At 37.3% G+C, this 23670-nt stretch overlaps 1 protein-coding gene across 1 annotated transcript in view; it reads right to left on the bottom strand.

Annotated features, from left to right (window-relative positions):
• ARHGAP31 (Rho GTPase activating protein 31) overlaps positions 1–23670 on the bottom strand; it is a 99477-nt gene that overhangs the window by 74524 nt on the left and 1283 nt on the right. The window lies entirely within an intron of this gene.

A 23670-nucleotide genomic window follows, 5' to 3' on the forward strand; every position in this document is an offset into this window, starting at 1 on the left:
CGTATTACCAGAACTATGACTGGGAGAATGGAGACTAACCCAGGGACTAAAATGTAATTTTTGGCTACTGTTTTTTTTTTTTCAACAGAAGTCTTTTACCTGAAGAAAGCAGAAAAAAAATGACATGATTCAGCTGATAAATCTTTAAAATGCTGCTGGTCTGAGAGAGAGAAAGAGAGAGAACAAGAGATAAAATATATTGGATAGACATATTATAGGTGATCAGCCTTGAATGTCAACAAGGAAAAAAGGAAGAAGTGTGAAGGGGGGGGGGGGGCAAGCACAAGTATGGGAGGGAGAAGTAGCTGAAGACGAATAGAATAGAATAGAATAAATTAGAATAGAATAGAATAGAATAGAATAGAATAGAATAGAATAGAATAACTTTATTGTCACATTGAAAGTACACTAATCGACATACATTAAAATGAAATTTCATTGCATTCAGCTCTCAAAGGGTTACCGCCTCCAATATACACTACATAAATATGAGAAAAATAAATACATAAATAAATACAGAAGTATGCATATACCCACATATATTATATGACAAAGAAAAACAACAGTCTAGTTCAGATTCTGTATACATGTACATGGTGAGAAAAATGAATCTTGAGAGTTTACCAAATAGATGGCATAGGGAACAAAGCCACTACAGAATCTGGTAGTCCTGCTAGAAATACTGGAAGTAAATTTTGCAGAACTACAAGGGCAGAATTCCAAAAATCTCAGCAGGCAGTTAAGAATCCACCAGTATTGTATACATTTCTCCTCCACTGCCCACCTTTCATTTCTGCAGAGAAGGATGAATATAACAAAGCTTTGCCAAAGAAGCATCTAAGCACAGCAAGGCACCATGGGGAAGATTGCATTATAGCAGAGAAAGTTCATCCAGTATTAATTAGAATTAGAAGGCACTGGAAATAAAGCTTGTACATATGCAAGCTTATGTGATCACCTACATTGTAGAGAGCAAGTTTGCAAAGCATCACAAATTAAAGCAGTCTTTGAAGTTCTCTCTGGTTAAACATCTGCTAATACAAGAAAAACTGAGAATCGATTTAAAACATGAGGTCACTGAGCAACCTTGCTCATCAGAAGCCCTTATATCTTGAATGTCCTTCCTTTACTGTTTTTTTTTTATATCCTGAGTAGCACATGAAAGTCACTCAGTCTTTATTGAAGAGCCATGGCTTTCATTCCTCTTTTTAAAAAGCCAAAGATGATAATTTAAATATTGCCATCTCTGCTCAGGCAGCACAGAATTAATGAAGCTGGCAGTCCATTAGATTTGAAGCATTTATACAAACTCTTTTAAAGAATTCATTCCTTCTGAATCAGCTTATAACAGAAAAAAATAGGAAGACAATGGAATCATCTTAGATATGTACCACTTCATAGTGCTTTACAACACTGTCTAAGCAGTTTACAGAATCTGAGTCTTCATTTTACTAATCTTGAAAGGAGGGAAGGCTGACTCAACCTTGAGCCGGTGAGGATCAAACCTCTGGCAGCAAGTTGAATTAGCCTGCTATATTGCATTCTAACCACTGCACCACCAGTGGTTCAAAACTATCAAGATAATTTTAAGTTGACAATCCATGCATTCCATTTCAAATGGATCACTATGAGCGCTCCTGTGTATTACTAAGCATTTTAGATGTACCTTACAACAACTGCAGGCCAAGCCAGTCTTTCAAAATTTAAAACTGATCAGACAACATAGGAACGTACTTCTGATTTTAAGTGCTACCTATCTATCTTTGAGTTGGCAATGACAGCATATCAACAGAACAGCATAGCTATCCGTTACCAATCCCTATCCTGCCTTTATTCCTTGTTTTCCAAGTCACTAACAAATGGTATTGTAAGCATGCTATTTATTATAGCCAAGGTCATTGTTGTGGAGTCCTTGATGCTTTTTGAGCTTGGCTGTTTGCTTGCAGATATTTCATTACCAACTAGGTAACCTCATCAGTGTGACTGATTGTGGGGTTTGCTGCCACAGATATTCTCTTCTAATGGAAGGTGATTGTTTTTCTCCTTTTCCTTTGCTGTTTTTCCCGTTCAACATATCACTGGCAAAATAAAAAAACATCAAACTTCCTATTCTAGACTATCCTTCAGACTTCCCATCTCCATCGCTCACAAAACCTACCATAAATGCACCTAGGTCCTGTAGAAGATAACAACTGAAGCAGACTAGGTGCTGGGTGTTTAAGTTTCTTACTTGGAGAGGAGAGAAGTCATTGATACTGGCAGATGTAGGGAAACAGATCAATAAGCAACAAATGTTTATTTTAAACTCCCTCCCCTTGTTTTTTCTGCCCATTGCAAGGTTTAATTATAGGCTTCTACAACTGAAGGTGAATATACATTTCAGAATACTGTTTCAGCAGAATAGTGAAAAATGACCCTATTTTTCCCAAAATTAAAAAAATGGATATCTGATCATTTTAGAATATGGTTATAAAGCTGAGTTATGCAAATATGACTTTACTTCTTCCCCAAATAAATAACAATACTCCTTTCTCTTTTTTGAGAAGCTTAGAAAAAGGTTGGTGGAAGGGGAAGGGAAGAAGCGTGACAAGTAACTCAATAGAGTGAGCATAAACCATGAGACGAATGGCTGTGCCAAAGCTTGCTAGTGACCAGAAAAGAGAGAACATGCCACATCTCCAAATACTCTCCAGATCCAGCATTTTACTCTCTTTGTAGTTGCAGTACAATAGTGGAAGATTAAGGAAAGGAAAGATACTTTCATGCCAGTGCATCTAAAGTTGATTTAAAAGCATTTCACTTATAGGTTTGTGCAAGGTGAGAGCAAATTTGTGGGGTCTAGATTGAAAGCTGGTGTTGTTCTGTCATGAACATGCTGGGCAGAAGGATAAGTGAGGACAAAGCCATATAGTATGTACATGTCAAAGTTTTCAGTTAGCTGCCACGTGTCATCAGGGAAATCTATCATCTTCAGGGTTGTTACAGATAGATAGTTAATGGATGAAACCAGAATTACAATTGGATAGAGAATTTAATCTTATTTTTGACCTTCCTTCCTCTGTTGTCTTTCCTAAAACAACAAACGTGGGACTAAATTGATTGAAATAGGCCCTTAGAATTACAGGATCTCCATTGTTGATCTAAATTATGAATAGGCAATTTGAAGCCTACATGCAGGTCCAGTTATCTGTCTACTACACTTACATGCTGATTCCATTAATGATTCATTCATTTAAGGTTGTTCTGAAAGTTAAGACCGTCTCTTTCAAACAAAGTATTTTTGATACTACTTAATAAACAAACTCATAGTCTACATTAATATCAAGTAAAAGACCAAAATGAACATAGTTTAGATGTGGCTTATCTACTTGGAGCAGAAGAGCACAGGAATGGGTTATTTTAACACTCTCCTCTTCTTGCTTCATATAAATATTTCCACTCCAAAGCCTAAAGTTGGCTTTAGTATCAAAGTTATAGATTATTGTGTCTGTATTTTTTCCCATAGCTAATAGCAGTTAGGGAACATGTCTTTCAATACAGATCAAATCAAGATGCCCTGACAGAGAAAAAAAAGGGAAAGAAAAAATGGGGAAAGAATAGAAAAAAAATCAGGCAATTACAGATAGTTACATCTATTTTGCTTTTTGATTCATTTTCAAACCAAACTTACAAGCTAGAATCTTTGCATTTAGTAGTGTGTTGAATTCTAATTGTCCAGAAAAAAGTTTCTCTAATGCAATTCCCAGAAGACTGGTTTAGCACTTGGAATATCTGATGGATTTAATGACGAGTTTCTTAAAGACAGCTTTTATTCAATTAAATCCGAAAACTATTGGCTCTTCTATTTTAATGAATGCAAATGCAACTTATTTCCATCTCTTTTGCATTAATAGCAGAGACAGATTATTGATTTCCAGGGGAAAGGCAAAATATATACATAGGACTTGAATCAGGAATAGTAAAAAAATTATCATGCGAAGTAGAGTGCACTCACTCTAGAGAAGTGAATATTTTGTACAAAATAGTACAAATGAACACTATATAGTATGGATATTGCTGTTTATATTGTTCACATTAATTGGAAAGTCTAGATCAATGATAATTAACAATTCTGGCTTATGACAAGATTTACCAAGCTGGATAGCATATAAGAATTTGAATAACTGTGATTTAATAAATAAGCATCAAATTACTGACTTAGTATAACACGCTAAGCCATGCACCATGTTTTATAAACTATAATAGCTGAAATCAAACAAATGATTTTGGAGTCAGGCTGGCATCCATGAAGCATTAAAAAAATAGAAAGAGCTTCACATATAAATGTTATAAATTACAAAAAAATGCACTTTTTAACCACATCCTATGGATGCCCCTACCCCCCTGTAACTTCCAGAATTATCAACGTAGATGAAATTTCTCCAACTATCCATGAAATTCTAGAATTTCTTTAGACTGTATGTCATCAGCCTAAAGTGATGGAAGAACTTTTTATTATTATTACCATTTTGCAACCTCCCTAGGCCAGTGCTGGTGAAGCTATGGCACGGTGCCAGAGGAGGCACTTGGAGCCCTCTCTGTGGGCCCATGTGCCGTTGCCCCAGCTTGCCTCCCCACATGACCCCCTCCGCTCCAGCAGCCCCCATGAAGGAGAGTCGCCCTTGAGCATGGCCCACATGGAGCAGCGCAGCCAAGGACATGGCAGCCAGGCAGTGTAGACAATGCCTTCACATCCCATCATGCAGTTGATGCTGCAGGGCGCGGGCAGAGGGTGTGGCCACTATGGCGCTGCTGGGCTGCCTGGGCAATCTGCAGCAGGTCATGGAGGTGGTGAGTGGTCCTGTGGGCAGGTGGGGTGGGGGATGGGGGGGAAGAATGGGGGCGGGGCAGGGGTTGGAGTGGAGCGGGGCCAGTTTTTGGGCACTTGATCTCTAAAAGGTTCGCCATCACTGCCCTAGGTATATTATCACTGAATTTTGCAACTCAAAGGTTGTTTGCTTAGAATGGTTCTGCCATTCTAAGGCAAGAAATATGAAAAAAATGTAGCTGTAAAATAGATATATTTCAAAACAAAAACAAAACTGAAACTCTGAAAAAAAAATCTCCAGAAATGCTGGTAACACTGATGTAACACAGCTTCACCATTTTGCAACAATTCCCAGCACAACTTGCAGATCCCACCCACTGAAATATAGCTCATCTCTGCCTTCGTCTTTTAACCCAACCGAGAGAGTGAAGAAGGCAATTCAGAAATTATTGGTACAACTCAGTCTGGGCTTCAGCTCCCAAAATTCTCTAGCCAGCCATGCTGGCTGAGAAATGCTGGAAACTGAAGACCATACATCTTAAAGTTGCCAAGTTTGAGAAACACTGGTATAGCTCAAGAGTAATATCCTGCCCTATTTAATAGGAGCCACAGGAAATGAGGAACTCCACCTTCTGCTTTAAGTGATTTTACTAAAATAAAAATAGCATGAAGAGACCAGGAGTGATAGATGTGTATGTTAAGAACTGTGACATTAATTCAGCTCTGGTATTCAAAACAAATTCTGGGCTCAGAATTCCTGAATTGTAATGTTATAATTTTTTGGACTTGGTTTCATAGAATAGAGGGATTCTAATTAAAAAGAAAAAGAAAAAAGGGGGAAAAGGAAATACAAAACAAGACCTAAACTATACTTCACAAATGCTTATACGGCTAGGGATGCCTTCCCTGCAACAAGGCACTTGGTTTCTGCTACCTCACAAGGTTAGTCTAAGGCAGGGGTGTCAAACTCGCAACGTCACATGATGTGTCGCGACATGTCATGACTTTTTTGCCATTGCCAGCAATGGGGTGGACACGGTTTTGCTAAGATGCAGCCAGCCCATGGGCTGGCAGTTTGACACCCCTGTTCTAAGGAAAATCTCTCTCTCTCTTTCTCTCTCTTTCCAGGCATATTGAATTGATCATCTTGGAGAAAAGACAATAAATAAACAAAATATTATGCTACGGGCATGTGAACTAGTCAAGTAATTAACTTTAAGAGTGAAAAGAGGTGCATCATATAAATCAAAACACAGCTATATTTTTACTGCAGAGATTACTACTACTATAATCTCTTGGTCTGATACAATATACATAATTTTGCAGAAACATCTGAGTAAAACCACAAATGGTTTTTAACCTCAGACTGCAAAATAGCATCTGGTCAGAAAGTATCCTATTATTTTTATTTTCACTCTTTGTGCCTTTGCTCATCTTCCAGGATGCCTGTGCTTTTGATGCCTGAAAAAAAACCTGCCCTAGGAGCCCCACCTCTCCTCGACATTAGTTGCTGCAAGAAGCTGTTGAAAAGAAATGAATGTCTTGTAGACTAGAGCAGGGATAAATAAGAACCATTGTTGTAAAAACAGATCTGGAGAATACGCACTGCAGCCAAAAGCTTTGAGACTGTTTAGCAGTCTGGGAACAAGCAAGGGACGCTGAAACCCCTCACCCAAGGATTGCTTAAGAAAATGCAAAACAGGATACACAACGCAACGGAATGCAGCTACTTTTGGAAGAGGAAATGGGGACACAATGCAGAGAACTGCGACAGCAGCACAAATGTTCAGTTGCAGCGAGTAAAACACAACTCCTAGGAAACAAAAAGCAGATTGCTGAAATAATGAAAACAGAATCTCACAACAACAAAACAAAAAGAACAGCGAAAGTACAACAGCGAACAGATGGCTTCTACTCCCAATCATATCAGTGTTCTTACATGCTTCTGACTGACAGGGGGGTCAGATTGCTTTCTTGCTCCACCTCACAAGAAGTTACTAGTTCTAAGGGGAGATGAGAGGGGGAAGAGAGATTGCTTCTCTTGCCAGAATCCTCTCAGAAGGGAATTCTCCTGCTTTTCTAATGGTACAATGATTTATGAAAAACTCCCCATTAGTGACAGGGGAAGTTCTCCCCACTCCCACAAATGCTAATTTGTGCGGATTGTAGGGTGCCACAATCACAATTTAGAGTGAAGTCCCACCACCATCACCTTACTACTGAATTTGTAGAAACCTGACACCATTCTGCAAGTCACACACATTTAAATGCAAGTGCAGGCTGGCTGCAAACAGCAGAAGTGGCTCTGTAAGAGCTGCCTGTGCGTATTAGGCAAATTGCACCTACAGGTGGCCCCCGACTTACAACAGTTCGTTTAGTGACCAAAGTTACAACAGCACTGAAAAAAGTGATCTTTTGTAACCTTCTGAAAAACAAAGTCAATGGGGAAGCCAGATTTGCTTAAAAAACATGTTATTAACGACTGCAGTGATTCACTTAACAACAGTGGCAAGAAAGGTTCTAAAATGGGGCAAAACTCATTTAATAACTGTCTTGCTTAGCAACAGAAGGTTCCGATAGACAGAAGCAGAACTCCGAGGCTTGCAAATTCCTCAAAGAACATGTTTATTGATACAAAGTATCAGCACTTCAAAAGTGAAACCAAGTCTGAAGAGATGCATAACAATTCCCCAATACAAAGTTAAGAAATTCCACCCCTAAGGCTATGCAAGCAACTACATTTCTCCATTCAGCTTGTTGCCGGGCTTTTCATGAAATGCCCAGCCTGCAGTTTCGGGAGCAGCTGATGACATTGGTTCCCATGAGAGAAAGTCCGAGAGAGAGAAAGTCTGTTTTGTCTAGTGCAACACCTGGCAGCCCCCCTCCCTCTGTGCTATGTGTCAACTAGAAATGAGAAGAAAAAAATGGCTGCAACCATGCTCATTCTAAAGTTGACAGTTTGGCCTCAGTTGTGTTTGTAAGTCAAGGACTACCTGTATTTGCACAGTTAGTAAATTGTGGCACACCAAATCCTGATTGTGTTTTAATGAACAGTATTTTCCTTGTTTGGTTACTTGAAGACTCTCTGTGGATATTTATAAGTCTCCAGCGAGAGCCTAAGAACGAATGAACTATGAACTCTTTGGAAATATTTAAAATTGTATTGTTTGAATAAGTTATTTATGAATTTTGGATTTACAAATTCCAATATATATTTTCCGTCTTCACTAAATAGTCTGAACAGATTTTGTTTTGCTTCTTTGCATTTTACAGGTTAAGCAGATTTTTTTTCCAAGTAAAACTTGTTATTCTATTTTTTTATTTTGATTAACTCATTTTCAGATTCATCCAGATATATATAAAACATTTGTTTAAGCTTTTGAGGAAGTTGTTTGTAAATACATTTTGTCCTTTCCAAATTAGGGATGGAAACTAGTACAGAGAGGTCATTTGAAATAAGGGCATAAGAAATATGTAGCTCTCTGATGTTGTTGTATTAAAATTCTGTATTCCTCATCCGGCCTGAGTTAGGCTATAAATTGGAATTTAAAAAAAAAAAAGATTCCCTGCTGTTGTTAGTTGTGAAATCGTGTCCGACTCATCGCAACCCCATGGACAACATTCCTCCAGGTCTTCCTGTCTTCTACCATCTTCTGGAGTTCATTTAAGCTCACGCCTACTGCTTCAGTGACTCTATCCAGCCACCTCATTCTCTGTTGTCCCGTTCTTCTATTGCCCTCAATCTTTCCCAGCATTATGCTCTTCTCCAGTGAGTCTTTCCTTCTCATTAGGTGGCCAAAGTACTTGAGTTTCAACTTCAGGATCTGGCCTTCTAAAGAGCAATCAGAGTTGATCTCCTCTAGGACTGACCGGTTTTATTACCTTGCAGTCCAGGGGACTCGCAGGAGTCTTCTCCATCACCATAGTTCAAAGGCCTCAATTCTTTTGTGCTCAGCCTTTCTTATGGTCTAACGTTCACAGCCATACATTGCAACTGGGAAAACCATGGCCTTGACTATACATACTTTTGTTGGCAGGGTGATGTCTCCACTTTTTAGTATGCTGTCTAGATTTGCCATAGCTTTCATCTCCAGGAGCAAGCGTTTTTCTTTTAATTTCTTGGCTGCAGTCCCCATCTGTGGTGATCTTGGAGCCCAGGAAGATAAAATCTGTCACTACCTCCATTTCTTCCCCTTCTATTTGCCAGGAATTGAGAGGGCTGGATGCCATGATCTTGGCTTTCTTAATGTTGAGTTTCAAGCCAACTTTTGCACTCTCCTTCTTCACCCACATCAAGAGGCTCTTTAGTTCCTCTTCACTTTTTGCCATCAGAGTGGTATTATCTGCATATCTCAGGTTGTTGATATTTCTCCCGGCAATCTTAATTCCAACTTTTAATTCATCTAGCCCTGCCTTTTTCATGATGTGCTCTGCATATAAGTTAAATAGGCAGGGCGACAGGATACAGCCTTTCCGGACTCCTTTCCCAAGTTTGAACCAATCAGTGGTTCCATGTCCAGTTCTCACTGTTGCTTCTTGACCCGCATATAAGTTTCTCAAGAGACAAATAAGATGGTCTGGTACTCCCATCTCTTTAAGAACTTGTCACAATTTGTTATGATCCACACAATTAAAGGCTTTAGCATAGTCAACGAAGCAGAAGTAGATGTTTTTCTGGAACTCCCTAGCTTTCTCCATGATCCAGCGTATGCTGGCAATTTGATCTCTAGTTCCTCTGCCTCTTCGAAATCCTACCTGCACTTCAGGAAGTTCTCAATCCACATACTGCTGAAATCTAGCTTGTAGGATTTTAAGCATAACTTTACTTGCATGTGAAATGGGTGCAATGGTGCGATAGTTTGAGCATTCTTTGGCATTGCCTTTCTTTGGAATTGGAATGTAAACTGACCTTTATACACCATTAATTTCAATAATATTTTTATTATATACTTAAAAACATTTTAAGAAGACACGATAACTGTCTCCAAACAGATGAAGAATTGACATGTAAGAAACAGGTCAACTTATCCAGAAGTCTAGACAATAAACAATAGGCGGAAATTACAAAATAGTAGATTTTGGTTAGATATCAGGAAAATTTTCTTAATGTAGGAAATGTCCTATTATGGAACTGAGTTCTTTGGGATGCAGTCAACTATGATTACATAATCAAGGCTGAATAGCCATCCATCATAGATATTGTAGTACTGAAATTGTTCACTAGGCAGGATGACAGACAATATGATCCCCAAATAACTTCCAGTTTTACCTGCTATGATTTAAAAAATAGGTGCAATATTTTTTAGATGGAAAAAAAATCAGAAGAACTTGGATGAGACCAGGATCACATAGATCAGATACTTGGGGGAAAAGCTAAGGGGCATGTAGGCGTACAGACTTTCAGCATTACCTCTTAAAGATCATGAATCCTTCTTTCAAAAATCAGTATATTTAAATAAACAAAAAATACTTGGACCTCAACATTTGGTCACAGCTACTCTGATTATATCATAATGTTATTGGCAATATTGCCCTGCAGCCCCCAACCAAATAATATGGTCCAGAGTTATCCTAGGTTTGCTATATTTTCCTCTTTTTTTTACTTCTTATTTCCTATTTTTTTCTATTTTGCTTCTTCTTTCTTGAGGCATGTTGGCTCAGTGACTTAAAAGACACCGGAGAAGGTCTGTACTTTGGTGGTTCAAGTCCTACCACCACATGATAGATTGAGCTCTCATCACTTGTCTCAATGCCTGCCAACCTAACAGTTTGAAAGCATGTAAATGCAAGTATATAAATAGGTACCACTTCAGGAGAATGTTACAGCATTCCATGTTTCACTGAACACTTTGCACTGCAATGTGATGTCATGCTGACCACATGACAGCGGAAACGACTTCAGACAGTACTGGTTCAAAAAAACAGAGATGAGCACCACCCCCTAAAGTCAGTTATAACTAATGGAATAAAACCCATAGGGACTCCTTTACTTTTTACTTCTTTCTTACTTTACATTTTCTTTTTCCTATTTCTTTTTCCTATATTCTTCTACAAAGTAGTCTGTTGTGAAAAGTGCCTTTAATTAGTAACACTAGGAGCCATCTGTCTGATTGCATTCTGGTGCTGCTTTCTCAGGGGACAAACAATGTTTCTATGGGAAAGAACAAATGGCCGATATCCAAGCATCAGAAAAACAGGCTATGTTCACACATCACATTAGGCCTTAAGGTAGTTTATTCAGTTTTCATTAAACATATTGTATAAATTCAATCACTGTACTTTATAACCCATGATTTATAACTGAATGCACCGTGTTTTCCCAACAATTAAGGTTTAGTCAAGAAACCACAGTTAAATAGAATATTGAGTAAATCTAGTCCCAGAGTTCTCAAGCTGGAAGTTTAGCTGGATAATCTACCACATTTCCTTTTGCCTTCAGTTTTCATTTTTGAACAGATTTTTTTAAAAAAAAACATTTGACACATCTAATTAGAACTTATGCATTTGTTAAACAAAGCCGTGATTTGGGAGTGAGATCAGCACATTGGTTTGTTTGTTTTTAAGAGGGGTGGCAGTGATTCTTGGAGAGGATAGAAGTTTGAATTTCAAACCGTATATTTTGAAATGAAATAGTGTATCAAAATATGCATTAAATAGCCAAAGGATATTGGAAGTTGAAATATGGTATGGCTGAAAAGGCTCTCTACTTTTATAGCTTCAGAATCCATTACAATAGAAATCAGACCTCATTAACTATCTGTGGTCAGGCAAGAAGGATACACAGGCATGCACTAGAAGTATTTATCTCCTTCAGTCGGTGATCATGGAAAAGAGCCCTTGCCTTCTCATATAGCATCTTCCCCAGATCTGTATGGCCCCCAAATCCAGCTGTGTTTTAAAAAGTCTTCAAAATCTTGGCTTTTTCCTCAGACCTTTGATTACCGTGAGGGGCAAACTGCTTTATATGTTAGTTTGATTATTATTTATTTATTCTTTATAATACACACGATCCTTTATTCCATTGTTACCTAACATTTAAAAGCAGGCTGCCTTGAGTTGTTATAGAGTTGGGGTGGTGGTATTATAAATTTGATAAATAAATGGTATCAGATTTCAGACTTGATAAGGCATTGTATGTTTCACATTCAGATTAGCAAATAGGCTATTGCTATTCAAATATCAAAGTACATCCATGATCATATTCTGTACACACTCAGAGACTCTTTATTGAGACATATCTAATTGTGAATATGAACCACAGAGAGTCCAGCCTCAAATGCAACCATGGTCTGAGAGCCAAAAGGCCTCCAGAGCCTTCAAATCCTTAGCTGCATGATTTTGGTCTATTAAAAACCCACACAGATAAACCTTTGGATATATTTTGGGCCAACACCCACTACAAGTACGTCTACAGCATAATACTGATTTCAGCAGAAGCAACTCTTTGACTTTTGCTATGTTCTGTAAATAAAAACTGGCTTGCCTATGCACTTTCCTTACTACGTAGTATTTCACATTAATGAGGAAGGGAGCACGAGATCAACCAACCCAGGAGCAAAATTGACTGAGCAGAGGCATGGGAAGAGTGCATCTTGCAGATCCAGCAGAATGCAAAATGTGTAGAAAATTTCTTCACTTTTACATTTAAAAAAACAACACAAAAGCTTGCATTAGTTTTTTCCCAATCACAATGCCACAGACATGTAGATCATCTCCCACAATTCTCAACAATGGATATGATTGATTGATTGATGTATATCCTACATACACCAAAGGCTCTAGGTGCCTTAGAAATACACACATACTTAAATAACATCATAAAACCATTTAAAAACCATATTCTAAAATTAACATAATAGCTAACTGCTAAATGCCTCCCAAACTCTGAAAAACCTGGGTCAATAAATAGGCTTTAAGACTCTTTAAGACCCCCCCCTCAAAGCCTAAATGGCTTTGGTGTCTCAGAATTGTATAATAGCATTGGCTGTGCAGCAAAGGTACTTTTACTCCGTGGTCCTTAATACTATACTACCACATTTGTGGCTGCAGCAACTATCAAGGCACTTCCAGTTTGAAAGGATTAGTTGATGACATCACTGTTGCCAGGGGATGCCTGAAGGCAGTGGTGAGGTTCAAATATGTGAACAATCAGTTCTCTGTGTGGATGCCGCTTCTGGAAGTCCATTCTGGGCCTGAGCAACAAAAAAATAGCTACGTTCTGCCAAAGTGGTGTGAACCAGCAGAATCCCACCACTGCCTGAGGGGTTCCTTTCATGTCTCTGTTATTTTCCCACCAAAATGATACCTATTTATCTACTTGCATTTGCATGATTTTGAACTGCTAAGTTGGCAGGAGCTGGGACAAATTGACAAGAGCTCATTCCATCACAACTCACTCTCAGATTTTGAACTGCTGAGCTGTCGACCACTCAGTGGTCTTCTGAATCAGTGTCCTAACCACATGAGCTACTGCGATCCCACCACAATACTATACTGTAGCTATTCTTATAACTTCAGCCTATACCAGTGATGGAGAATCTTTTAGAGACCGAGTGCCCAAACTGCAACCCAAAACCCACTTGTATATTGTTGGGTGCAGGGTGGGCGTGACCCATTGGTTGGGTGTGGCCCATTGGTTGGGTGTGGCTGCAGTGGTAACGGCAGACTGGGTGGGACTAAAAAGTTTAATCAATCAATTCCAACTTTGCAAGATCTTTTTTTTCCTGCGAGAAGTTGAAATTGATTGCGTGATTGAACCTTTTTTTTTTTTTGCACATGGCAGCAAGGCCTAAAGCAAAAAGGTTTTATAAAAGCCATCTGAAGGCCTAGGACTGGGGCGATGGCAGGCGTGCCCACAGAAAGGGCTCTGCGTGCCACCTGTGGCATCTGTGCCATAGATTCACCACCACAGGCCTATACTATATACTCAATACTTTAGCCTCTGTACTATGGATGTGGAAGGAGATATAACAACCCTGAGATTATTCAATTCTGTAGTCTTAGAGTTCCAGGTGAACTATCATATTCACATTTAAACTGGTGACAGGTTTATATAGAAATAAGAATATAAGTAGGGACCAAGATTGCTTGTGAGAAGCATTTTGCTTTTCCCCAGCTATACTCTGGTAATTGGCTCTAGACAGTGGTGGGATTCAAATATGTGAACAACTGGTTCTCTTATGGATACCGTTTCCAGAAGTCCGTTCTGCCGAAGTGGTGCGAACTGGCTGAATCTCACCACTGGCTCTAGAATGTAAAGTGGTTGAAGCACAAGAAGATGGTTTGATAATTTATTCTAGGGCTTTTTTTCCACAAATCAGTATGCCCACAGATACCTTTCTTGATGCCCTCCAGTCTCCCTACTCCACCTAAAATTTGACTTTTTTTAAAAAAAATTCCTATTTCATTAAATAACATAAAGCATGCTATAAAGCTATGTATCAGCCTCCAGCATTACTTTATTAATGAATAAGCTTATAAACCCTGAAACATCACATAAGCTTTCTGATTAAATAAAAAACATGGGTGACGGTAGTCCAATGTTTTGGAAAAGCGCCATCCTACACAGAGAGACAGCAAAGGCAAACAGAGTATTAAGGAGTGTCTGGATGAAGATGAACACAGATACTGATGCTTTGTAACTCACACACAATGAGTGACTCCTGGGAGTTGCTTGAATGGGCTAACCCAACAACTTCTTCTTAAAGCTCTGAATACTCTCAAAACTTAAATGTTGAGGGCTTCTCAGACAATCAATCAGCCAGGGTATCCTTGAGTTTTCTAAAATAGAAACTTTCTGATGATTGATAGATAACTAGCTGCACCATTCTAGCTGGCTAATCAGTAAGTTTATTTATGATGCGCTTTAGTTTTCTCAAGCCAAAACTGTATGAGTTAGTGAGAAATGTATCCTCCTTCATTCATACATATCCAGAGAAGAACACATGATCCTGTTGTAAAAGTATATGCCAATAAAAGTGAGCAGAAAAGGAGGAAAAAATAATAATGCAGAGAATTGAATTCACATCTGGATAGCAGATTTGGAGTCTGGCTCAAAAAGAGCTTCTTTTCAAATCATCAGAGTCCAAAGAAAGTATCACTGTTCAGCAGAACAAAGTAAAAAAATACAAATCATGCAGCAAACAATATGAAAACCCAGTTTCCTTCTTCTATATGCTTGATGTCTAATTTTGTGTTTTCCTAAAGGAAGTTCAAGGAAAAAACTGCTGGATACCTGGATAAGATTCTAGAGTGGCAGTACAATCTGTTATTGTTACTGCATCTCTAAAAAAGACAGCTTGACCACTTTCATTATGTGCTCACACAGGAAGTCATGAAACACAAATAGTTGCCAAGTTGCTCTATTTAACTCAGTGTTGCTCCACCTACAGGAAGCAACTTCCAGCCCCACCTGGAGACCAAAGGTAGAACTTATTGAAATATTAATTTTTCTTTCCATAATAGCAAGATAGCTGTAGCTGAGAAAGATAAAAGTTTGGTGTCCGTGCATAATCATTGGTTTCAGACCATGATAGGTTAAAATAGATCAAAACCATATTCCTAGTGTATTTACTATTTTTAAAATCCCAAATCTTATATTTTTTTACAAAATAGTTAATTGGTTATTTTAAATGTTATATAAACAATTCTGTCTTGAAAAATCACAACGCAAATTTCAGAGCTTTCTGAAAATTTCATATAGCTGAGCGCAATGAAACTAATAAATTGATTGAAACTAATAAAATAAAAGCTTGTCTCCGTATTAGAAGAATGTGTAACCTTGTTGTTTTGTATCTCACCTGTGATCCATCAAATATTCTAGATCAAGGGTGTCAAACTGCCGGCCCACAGGCCGGATACATCATAGCAAAACCATGCCAGCAATGACAAAAAGTCACGATATGTCACGACTCGTCATATGATGTTGCAAGTTTGACACTCCTGTTCTAGATCCCTTTTGGCAACTTTAAGCTCTGGCCAATGCTCCATTTTCTTTGTAACTTTGCTCTTATTTTTAATAGACACACAGACCATTTCATTATACTATTTTAGATTTACCCCAGTATGAATTGTCTGTGGAATCTCAGAACCACAGAATGGGAACATATTCATAAGTAAATCTACATGTGATACAACTTAAAGAAGAATATTCTGAGATTTCTGAACAGTTATAAACAGGAATTAGATACATCATTGTTGCTCAAACACCATCCTATCACTCAAACTTTTACTTTAAATTTAGTAAATATAGAAAATACAGACAAAAGGCAAAAATACACTTAAAAAATTAAATGCAACAACCCATTAACAAAAATAGAAATAAAAAAGAAGAGTATCCCGTGATCACATAAATGCCATTTGTGATCTCCTGCAGCTTCTCCATTGACAGAAGCCAGGAAGTTCGCAAATGGCTGCCAGGTGCTGCAACCTTTGTATTTGTGAGCCAGTTGCCAAGCTTGACACAATCAGGTGAGTGTGGAGATGCTGCAATGGCTGCAACCACAAGGAACGGTCATCTCTCCTCATTCAGCAGTTGTAATTTTGAACAGTCAATGAATGAGTGGTAGCTGAACTAGGATTACCTGTAAAGCTACTATATTTAATTTGTTGGAAATTATGGGGAAATTACAGACAAATGTATTTGAAAGGCATCAGATTAGGGAAGGTTGCCATAAAAGCAATTTCTTTTGATTAAGAAATTATGAATAGACTGAAGAAAATACGCATTTTCCAATGTGTACTTCATAACAAGAAATTCTACTCTGTATACGTCAGGGTTAAACAAAAATAAAACCATGGAACAAAGAAGTCATTTATATGTCTCAAGGTTGCAAAATATAGCATGTGTGCAACCACTAGAATTGCAATTAGTCTGAGAAATTTCCTCTTCTTGTGAGGTTTTCATCATGACTTACCCAATTTTAGATACCATGCAAAAAAAAAAAAAAAAAATCTTCAAATTTTGAGGAAGCCTCTCAGCATAGAAATTTAGCTGGTTTCAAATATTGTGAGAAAAAGGAAAGAATTCATACTTCCCCTCGTGACACTTCTGCTAATAGCTTCAAAGAATGAGAGGGTTTTTTTTTCTTTGTGATTAAGATACATGGATAGCTGAGGTGTATTTGAGAGGCACAGAATCTTTCTTGGCATATTATAGTGGGAATGTGTAAAACAGACCTGTGAGTAGTAACCTGCACCTTTCAACATATTCACTTTCAGTTCACCAGGAACAAAAAAGACTTTAATCTTATTACAAAATATCCATAACTACTCTTCAAATATAAGGTCCTAAAATACTCTTAAACATACAGTATCATCATGAAAACAACATCCTATGAGTCTTTCTCCAATACCAAAGTCAACAGAAAACCAGATTCATAAATTTCATTATCCTTATTCCCAATGACTGTTCTGCCCCATTATTTCTATTCTCAGTTGCAAAAGAAGTTAGAGCTTAGGGACCCCATTTAGAAGATTTGCATGCAGCAGAAAAACAATTGTCCAGAGATTGTCTAGGACATCTCTGAACATTTTTTTTTCTGTCCATAATGGACTACTTAAAGAGAAGGAGAGTATTAAATTTATTTTATTTGTATTAATTTACTTTCATTTATATCAATGCATATAGTTGTGTGATGATGTCATTCTGCAAATGAAATAAATTAAAGTGAATAACAGAATTTCATAATCAGTGTATATTCAATGGAAGTAATTCTTGGTCCACTAAACTGAGGTTTTATTGTACACCTAACATTGATTTTCACTCATGAGCTGGGGATAAAAGTAATGTTATGAGGATATAGCAAAAATGGATGTTGCCAGGATGTGTTGATCCTGTGGATAGACACAAGCAGGGCATAGCATCAAGCAAAAAGAAACAAATGGAGAAAATATATATCCATTTCTAAAACTGTTTTAGATTTTCTAGATTTGCCCTATTCTCCTTTTTTCTTTCACACCATCTCTCTCATTCATTGCTTCTTCATTTGTTTGATTTGTATCATCATAGTCTATACCTGTCACTGGTATAGTTATAAAAAGGTACATAAAATAAATGCATGAATTCAATGACATTTTTCTTCCAGCAAAGGTTTCTTCAAGCTATGGGTTAATTTTATAGGACACACAAACACATAAATCTAAATACAATGCAATGCAGTATGTTCTTCAAGTTTCTTGGTGCAGCCCACTGGAAGTGCTCACAACTTTCCTACCTATTCTCTCTTTTTTCTTGTTTTCTATGCATTGGGGTTGCAATTACCTCCATTAAGATTTTTTAAAAAATAATAATAATAATTTGATGGCTCTGTGATAATACAATTTACATAGTAGAGAATTCTACTTGTCATTATAAATTATGAATTGAATATACTCTATGATTACTGAGCCTGGCAAGAAATCAACTTTTTTCTGCAAGGTCTTGTGACATTCTAGTTTCTTCACTACAAGGAGTCTTTTGATTTCTGTTTTTTGTATAAACAGGCACTAGCAGAAAACCAGCAGTTTCCATGATATTAATATGCCAGGAAGCAAGCAAGCAAGCAAAAAAATAAAATAAAAACCTCAGCTGCAGTGAGAGTGTAGGAGCAAGACATATTATATAAGTAATGTCCAGTACTGTATGGGTCCCTTGAAGGCAAAAAGTGGTCTCTTCACAGCTAAAACAGTCGGTACGGTATAGATGAGAGAAATACAAAAAGTGAATTGAATTATCATCCAGATCTGAGATGCAATCTGATGGAATCCAGATATTTCATATTATGATTTCCATGATCCTGACTATGGCACAGTTTGAGAATCTGTCCTCAGGAACTTTCAAGGTACTTGGGATGATCTCATGGCAGCCATACCAGAAACAGTTAGCTAGTTAGCTGGTTAGCTTCCTTAGATATTGAATTATAACATCTATCCCATTGCAATTCTATGAGTCCATATTATCATGATTTTATTATGGTTGTACCCTATATATATATACAGGGTATGATGAACATCATGGTATATATAGGGTATGATGAACATCAAGCTACCTGTCTGTAATTTAACTTCATCTAAAGGTGAAGCATACTATTGTCATAAAAAGCCCAAATGGCAGTAGTAAAGCAAATACGTTTCATCTTGATTCAGGGATTGCTAGGAGTTTTCAATAACCTAATGAACCAATCAAATCGTGATTCATCTAAGTATATTTTATTGAGCTATTCCAAGTGTCTCAACAAGCCTGACATTGTGTCTCTTTCATCTACCAACTACCTGGCCATAAGAAATGACCCTGCATTTTGTTTTGCTCCAAAATGTTGGCTCCAGCAGTTTCATCTTTGTTTTTCAGAGATACCCAATGAAAAAGAAATATTCTTGTTCTTCTGTGGCAACCAAGCAAAAGGTTAGTCTGAGAGCAAAGCAGAAAATAAGCAGTTTTAGGAGCACAAAGAACACCCTCCTTTCCCTCTTGCATAAGCCAAAGGTAACTGTTAAGAACTGATCCAGAGTGTGGGGGGGGGGAGGCTTCACTGAATTGCCAAACCACTTCCTGTAACTACATATAGACTTTCCCTTTAAAGCAGGCTATGATTTCAGCTGTGGAGCTGGCTATTGGTGGTCTTATTAAAACTGTAACAACTAGAATTTTGGATTATCACAGATAGAATTTTATTTCAATTGTTCAGATAGAATAAAGCTGAACACAACTAATATAAAAATCCAATTAAAATCATATTGGTTCATGAGGAAAAATATAGATGAAAATGTTATTAGGATTAGCCAACATAGATAAACCTTTTTATTGCTTCTTCTTCCCCAATCTCCTGGTTTCTATAATATTTTGCCTGCTATAATTCCTGACTTTTAATTGTTTTAATAAAGGTAATATAATCTATAAATGGTTTAACAACTTATGATTCAGAGGTATATAAATATCCACTTTCTTGATTAATCCAAATTACAGTGCCACAGGAACAAAAAGTATATCAGTTTCCATATGGTCCCATACCTGAATGCTTTAATCAAAGAAGATTATTATTATTACAGCTGAATTCTCACTAAAGAGGCTAGATCTTAAAGGAATCCCAAATCTTTTTTACCAATTATTATAGTGTTCAGTCTCTCTGCTTCACAGATCAAGTCATTCACTCAGAGATAGAAAATAGCTTATTTAAATATTATTGTATGATTCTAATTATTTGAAAATATTTGAATAAGAGTCCTTCTCTTCCAGTGACTGGTTTTCCATAAATTCAGCTCAAAGATTCCAATCAAGAGTTTTGGACAGCTGCAAGACTCATAACTGTGATATTTAAATATATGTTGGCCATCACGGCTACCTAGGGATAAATTTGGTGTTATTATTATTCCAGGTCTTTGAGCTGTCCTAAAAAAACTCCAATATCTTTTCTGCTATTATTTTTAAGATTGAACCTACACTATTTGACCTCTCATCCTCTTAATGGTTCCTGTAACCATACAATTTTTTATTAGAGGATCCCATGGTGGTAACCAATGGGACATGCCATTCAGTAAACAACAAACAACATTTCACTCATTTTAATCCCCTCACTTGACCTATGCTGCTAGACTGAATCATTCAGCAAAGAAGCAAATCACTGGGGGAAAAGTGCCCACTCAGGGAAGAAATACAAGGCCTCCTTATATCTGTCTTCTTAATAAATAAAGGATTGAATTCTGTGTATATGTGTGTGTGAACCTTAACTGCAACAAAACAAAAGCAAAGCAGCACAGCTTGTGATATACCAGGCCAAATACACCTTAATAATGAGCCATTTAATATTTCATTCGAGGTTTAGTCAGCTCTGTGGTGACTATTTGGGATTGGGGAAAAAAGAGGAAGGAAATGTCACACAGAATAAAATTCATGCTTTTTTTGTTATTAAGACCAGGGGTCCCCAATCCCCGATCTGCAAACCACTACCGGTCTGTGACCCATTGGGAACTGGGCCCCTCAAGCAGTGGGGGACCACACAAAGCTCCATTTGTGCATGTGCAGGATTAGGTTGTGCATACAAAACCATCCCCTACCGACCCCCCCCTCTGCCACTGTTGTTGATCCCAAAACCACAAAGTTTGGGGACTGCTGATTAAGGGTATATGATCCCAAAGATGGCAACCATTACAAATAAAATTGCAAGCAAATAATAAAAACAGAAAACTAATATATAGAAAATATATTCACTAAAACATAAGGAAATACTGTAGATGTTGTGAATCAGCCCAGATCCATCTTGAATGCAAGAAGATTCAATTCAAAACTTCCCTCAAGTCAAACCCAACTATTTTCCAAACTAAATTATAGCCAAGATATTCCATTCCAGTATTAATAGGTGGAACCTTCTAAGGTTTAGCCCACTGATAAACAATCCAATAAGAGTTTCTGTCCTAGGCTGTAATGGTGACACATCAAATACCTGCAATTGCAGCGTTTGGGACAGAATGGATCTATACAGAAATAAGTATGCAAAAAAAAAAAACCAGCACAGCAGTTTCTGAACTTTTCAGGAAGTTTTTCAGCTTCCAAGAAGTTGTACTTAATTAATACAGAAAGTATTTTTTTCAATTTATAATAAATACATTCAAAAACTGTTTTCAAAAGAAGTTCTTATTGAATGAATCCCCCATTCTCTGCTTACTTTTCTGAGCTGGCAGATTCATTGGCATGGCAAAATGAGCTCTTCAGAAAATGACACATTATGTATTGCTTGTCCAACAATAGAAGAGAAGTTTGTGGATGCATAACCACTATTGTATACATAATGTACTACTGTATATATAAATATATAACATGCAATATCATGGTACATAGTTTTTGGGATGCATAGTTAGCAGCAGGCACACTATTTTATGCCCATTCATGCAAGGAAGGCTCATTCAGTACATGATCAAAGCTTTTTCTTGTTTTGGTTTTTTAAAATGTTGTTGTTTGTTTGTTTTTCATTTGGGGTGTAGGGGAGAGAATAAAAGAAAAAGAAAATAAATAGGGGACTTGAATACAACAGTCAGATTAGATAACTGAACTATCCTTAAATTCAGCCAAACAAATGGTAAGTTAATTATAAGAATATATGGCTATGGATCAGGGAAAAGAGAAAAGTTCATATAAGAGCAAATGATGGCTCAGCAGCCAGAATACTGAGAGCCTAGGTTTGAGACCCAAGCGCCGTGCGACAGGATGAGCTCCCATTCCTTGCTCCAGCTCCTGCCCACCTGGCAGTTTGAAAGTATGCAAATGTGAGTAGATTAATTAACCACTTCAGCAGGAAGGTAACAGTGTGCCATGTGCTTTTGGCATATAGCCAATGGTAAATGTCTTCAGATAATGCTGGTTCCCTCAGCCAAGAAACAGAGATGAGCACCACGCCCTAGAGTCAGACACAACTGGGCAGGGAAAACCTTTACCTTTTTAGTTTAAAAAAAAAGGCAACTTTTCTTTTCTAGAGAATCTGCCTAAACAAATTACTGTATAGCAGAACAATGAAATAATAGCAGGACTGCAGCACTCTTCTAATAGGCAAATTTTTTACAGATAATGAAACTCATTGCCCAGATTGTACCACTACTTAAGACCAAACCCCAGTTTTGTTCCTATATGTTAGAAAAGTTGCAACATTTGAATCAGAAAGTCTACCATGTCTCAAATTGCCCTCAGCTGTTTTTGAAGTGTTTCAAAGGCAACTTATTCAATGAAATATCTCAAAATCAGTTTGAATATTTGATTCCAATAATTGACTAGGTTTGATTGACTATCCTAATATTCTAATCACCCCTAATAGGAAGTTGTTTTCTATTTGACATTTGGTACAGTGGTCCTTTCAATGTCCAGATGGGATTTTTTTCCTAGCCGTACCTAATTTCCCAGGAAAAGTGCATACAATATTTTACCATTAGGCAACTTTTTTCCTTAAATTGAAAGGGAACAAAAATTCAAACCAAACCAACAATTTACAGAAAAGCTATTTAACAGAATATTTGTTACATTTCATGTAATAAAAAGTTCTAAAATCTGAGTGCCACATTTGAAATACTTTGTCTCAGCTAGCTCAAATTTCCAGTGTGGGATATGGATTAAGAATTTCAATAAAAACACAATGGAGAAGTAGGTTTAAGTATGCTTTAACACAGTTGACTGACTATGCCTATTTTGATTTGGTGAGTCAAAAGTTGCAGTGCCCTGACCTGAAATAACTGAGATCTCTTTTGCAGTTTCTTCTTTACTATTCTTTCCAGTTCTTAATAAACATCAAATGAGAAAAGCTGTATTGAAGGAGTGACAAGGTTACTGTGTAATTTACGTAGCCATACTTGTCCATAGATGCTATGCCCTTCTACAAAGTACATTCAGCTTTGTAAGAAGACCAACTTGAGATAACACTTCTTGTGTAATTACTAGAAGCAAGTAAGTGTATCTGAGAGAGCTCTCAAGAGCAAAGCAATGCAGTTTGTCAACTCATAGCACTGTGCAGCAATCTTATATCCTTTATTTCATATACAGTAAATGCACTTCCTTTATGAGGCATTTGGTCTACAAATACAGCAGAACAATATACATTATTATTGGATATCAAGGAAATTATATTATTAATAGATCGTTTTGTATCAAAGAACCAAATTTTTAGGATCATACAAATGGCACAAAAGTGCAGAGAAATCTTTAAACATTTGTCATCATATATATAGTTTCCAAAAATATCAGCAGCACTGTGTCTCATCATCTAGCCCATTTGGGCGGGTGGGATCTGCTTTTCTCTCTTCCTTTGACTACTTTAAAAACAGATTAAGACTTCAACTTCCTACAGTCTGACACATCATATGTTCATCTGAGAACATTAATCATAAGCAAGGACATGGTGTCTAATAAA

Source organism: Crotalus tigris, unplaced genomic scaffold (assembly GCF_016545835.1).
Source record: "Crotalus tigris isolate CLP2741 ecotype Arizona unplaced genomic scaffold, ASM1654583v1 scf7180000024359.8030256, whole genome shotgun sequence".
NCBI classification, from domain to species: domain Eukaryota; kingdom Metazoa; phylum Chordata; class Lepidosauria; order Squamata; family Viperidae; genus Crotalus; species Crotalus tigris.